Here is a 4,156-nt window from a genome sequence, read left to right as displayed (position 1 = left end):
ATTTCCATAAACTAATAAGTATATAAAGAAGGTATGGTTCTTTTCTACAATGTAATACTACTCAGCCATAAAGAAAAATGATCCCAAGACATTTCTAGGTAAACGGGTGTGTCTTTAGAGCATACTCAAGTGAAATTAATTAGAATCATATGTGTAAATACCACATAGGAAACTGGTGGTTTCCTATAGAAACCAAGCATGGAAATAATGGCCAGAGTACATAATCAATATTGTGAAATAGAAAGAAAATGTTCAGAGGAAAAGGGGAAGTAGTGAGAAGGCAGGGGAAAAGCGAGAAAAGAAAAGAAAAAAAAAAGGGGTGGGGAAACCCAAAACAAAGCTTTTATAAATAAAGTGGGGTTGAAGAGTGGTAAGGAATGGGGAAAAACTATCCCCCATATAACATATACATGTACAAATTCCCTATGGTGAATGTGATTATTATATATAACCAAAAGTGTCAATAACTTAATTAAAAAGGAATAAATATAAGTATGAAATATGAAATTTTAGAAGAGCCTTCAATAGTGAAGCAATGATTCAATGATGCAGAAATAGTTATTCATTATTCATGCATTCATTAATTAATCCCACATACACTTATTTCATGCCAATTATTGTAGATACTTAAGGGATGAATGAAGATAGGATAAAAAAGTAAGAACTGACTACTGAGACCAAGAACATAGCTACTGCCTTAGTCAGCTTTCCGTTACTGTGACAAAATACCTAAGAATAACAATTTAAAGAGAAAAGGTTCATTTTGGCTCAGAGTTTTGGAGGTTTCAGTACATAGTCATTTCTGTGGATCTGTGGCAAGGCAGAGGGCATCGTGATAGAAGAGTATGTTGAACAAAGTTGGTCACTTATGGTGCCCAGGAAGGGGAAGAGAGGATCAAAACTCTTCAAAGGCATATTTTCCATGATCGATTCCCTCAATCTGGCTCCACCTCCTAATAACTTACTTGTCTATGGACTCATCAATTCACTGATAAAGAAAGCTTCCTCCTGACCCACTCAATCATCCCTGTACACTCCACCTTTGAAATTGCTGCATTGAAGATCAAAACTTCAGCACATGAGCCTAGCATACTACACCACAAACTAAGTGACAATCCACTCATCTATTTTAACATACAACCCTTCCTGTTATTCTTCCTTTTATCCAACTAGAACAAAAACTATTCCACATAATTCATTTCACGTGTCGTCTGAAGAAGTCTGACTTCCAGACCACTTCTTAGTTTTCAGTATTCTTGCCTAAAAACTCTGCTCATTTTTTATTTTACTTTCATTCCCCACCCTTTCTTTTTCTAATATCCTTCTGCATTTGGAATTCATGATTTAACAAGTCCCTCCAGGGACCCTAATGTTACAACTCAAGACATTGTCATAAACAATGCTCTAAACTCCATAAGCACATCTTAAGGAGTACTGTTGGGGAGCTGGCCAAATATCTTAGCAGATTAAAGGGCCTGCAAGCAGATGCAGGGGCCGAGGGTTCAATCCTCAGCTGAGGGTTCAATCCTCGGTAAGAGAGTTCAATCCGTGGTAAGAGAGTTAAGCTGCACTTTGTCAACATGATTGGCTTAACAGTTGCTGGAAGTGCTGGTGGAGCACACTTCGGAGTGTGTCTGCGTGGCTTACAGAGACATGGTGGTGGGTTTTTATCTGGTTCCTAGCCCCTTCCTCTCCAACAAGTAGCCATGCTCTGCTTCCCAGCTGTGATAAACTAGGCAGCTTTGCTCCACCATGCTCTTCTGAATTGTGTTTCTGCCTTGAAGGTCGCATACCATTGACTGAATTTTCCAAAGTCATGAGGCAAGTCAAACCTACCCTTTGAGTTGTGGGTGTCAGGTATCAGCCCTTAGGGATGAGAAAACTAAGGCAAGGATTTTACCTCTTTTGTTTATTGGTATGCCTCTTGTATCTAGAAAAGTGCCTAGGACAATGTAGGTACCCAATAAATAGTTCTTACAGGCATGGGTGTACAAATAGATACATATGTATCTGTGTTTTATAAGACCACTTTGTTTGCAGTGTTATGGAAATTAAGCAATTGCTGAGTGTCAAATTGATTCCTTCATAGTTTTCTGTGGATTTATTTTTAGTGGTTGTTGCATTTTCTGAAAGTCTCCTGCCAAATATATAAAGAATGTATTTTCCAATGAATTACATGAAAGTGAAGTTTGTTTGGGTAATTTTTACATTTTGTGTTTACAGAGGAACAATTCTCACTAAATTTAGACTCTTGCAAATGGTTGAAAACTGTCCAGATTATTTGTTTTATTAGTTTTCATGCTTATGGAAAATATTCTTTACAATATTGACTATCTCTCCAGCAGCATGGGGAAAAACACCAGGCAAAATACAAAGACTGCTCATTTAAAGCAAATGCACTGTGCTAAAGTTAAATCTCAATTATGTTTCTCAGAAGTGCTCAGATTGGCAAACTAAAGATGTTTGCATAGCTTGGAAATTGAGTGGTCCAAGCATAAAATAGATATTAAGAAAACTGAGAAATGGCAGTTATAAAGAGTAACATACTGAGAGGCAATTAAAGTAGAACAAAATATTGGCATCTTAACAAGGAGGTATAAAATAAGTAAATAAATGTTCCATTAGAGAGATTGGATGATACGTTTCCATGATATTAAAAAATATATTTGCTATAGAATCTTTCACTTCCATGAGCTTTTTAACTTGGTATTCCAATATATGAAGTGCAGTTGAAATGGAAAATTGTTTTTCTTCTTTTTTAATTAACTAAATAATTAATTATTTTAATGTATTTAGTACAGGGTCTCAGTACACAGATTGGACTTGTAGTGATCCTCTTGTTTGCAGCCTCCCAAGTGCTGGGACTACAGGCATGCACCACCACTCCCAGTCTCAATCCCTGTTTCAGTTTGCCCTGGGGGCAGTGCTGGCATGACATGTGGTGCCAGGGATTGAACTCCTGCTTTTCTTCTTTATGTTTCTCTTATTCTCTCCTTCATCTTTTCTTCTTCTCTTTCTTTAATTTTTTTCATGTTTTCCTCCTTCCTTATAGAATGTCTTACATGCTCAAGCTTCTAAAGTTATTTTGTTATTTATTATTCACTGATAAAAGGACTCACAGGTATTGGGCATAGTCTTAGTTAAACCCTGGTATAGTTTTATCTGCAATACAGTGTGTTTGCATTCTATGAAGACTCATTTGAGTAAGTAATTACACATTTCACCACATACAGCATACGTATGGTCAACTTGAACAAACACACAAACACATGTATACATCTCCCACTCCAAGAAAAGTTGCAGACTTCTTTTTCTTAAATTTATTTTATTTTATTTATTTTCTTTGCTTTTGCCATTTATTTCCCAGGAGCCTCAGAGGCTGGCATTATTTATCTGGGATAATGAGAATCACTTCCTCATACAGATGTGTGAAAAATCTGATTACATAATATTTGAATTTGTAAATGTCAATTGAAATTTCGTAATTTCTGTAGACATTTACACTACATAGCTAAATATTGGTTCCCCCCCCATAATTTTATTGAGAAACAAATAGCAATGAGATAGTTTCAAGCCAAATTGGTAGGAAAGATTCAATAATTAACACATTGCATACATTCTTCCTAGTGGTTAATTGCTGTACAAGTTGCGGACTTGATATCCTATTTACAAACATTATTAGAACAAATCCCTCTATTCATTAAGAGAATGTAACTATATATCTATCCTAACCATTTTGAATACACAGATACAAAATGGGCATTCATCTGTATCCCTTTTTTTTTTGTTAAGTTTCGTTATTTGAATATTATAGGTGTGTTAACTCAGCAAAATATTATAAAAGAGTCCAGTAGTCCATAATAGTATTGGGTCTTCTGCTTCACTGGCAATGTCAGAAATTGTTGACCTGAGTCCCCTACAGCTCAACATAACAGCATCGCTTTACTTCTTATATTTCATTTTTATACTTTTCTGCTGGATGGTTAAGACCAAGGTAAGGCAGGACATATGCAACAAGAGTTGTAGCTTTTGGGTCTGATAAGGTCAGTGAAATCCCTTCAGGATTTATCCTGAGATCCTGTACCTCAGATTGTAGAACCTTTGTCAGTGTCAGCCATGTGGATGAGTCATGGCCATTGCTTGGCCAGTGTGCTCT

The 4,156-nt window shown here is 36.2% G+C and overlaps 1 pseudogene; it reads left to right on the top strand.

Moving 5' to 3' along the window:
* The first annotated feature begins 1,580 nt into the window (after window positions 1-1,580).
* LOC101560141 overlaps window positions 1,581-4,156 on the top strand; it is a 4,919-nt pseudogene continuing 2,343 nt past the window's right edge.

The sequence above is a fragment of the Octodon degus genome, unplaced genomic scaffold, assembly GCF_000260255.1.
Source record: "Octodon degus isolate 3935 unplaced genomic scaffold, OctDeg1.0 scaffold00145, whole genome shotgun sequence".
Taxonomy (NCBI): Eukaryota; Metazoa; Chordata; class Mammalia; order Rodentia; family Octodontidae; genus Octodon; species Octodon degus.
Note: the sequence above shows the minus strand (reverse complement) of the source record. Positions and strands in the feature narration are given on the sequence as shown.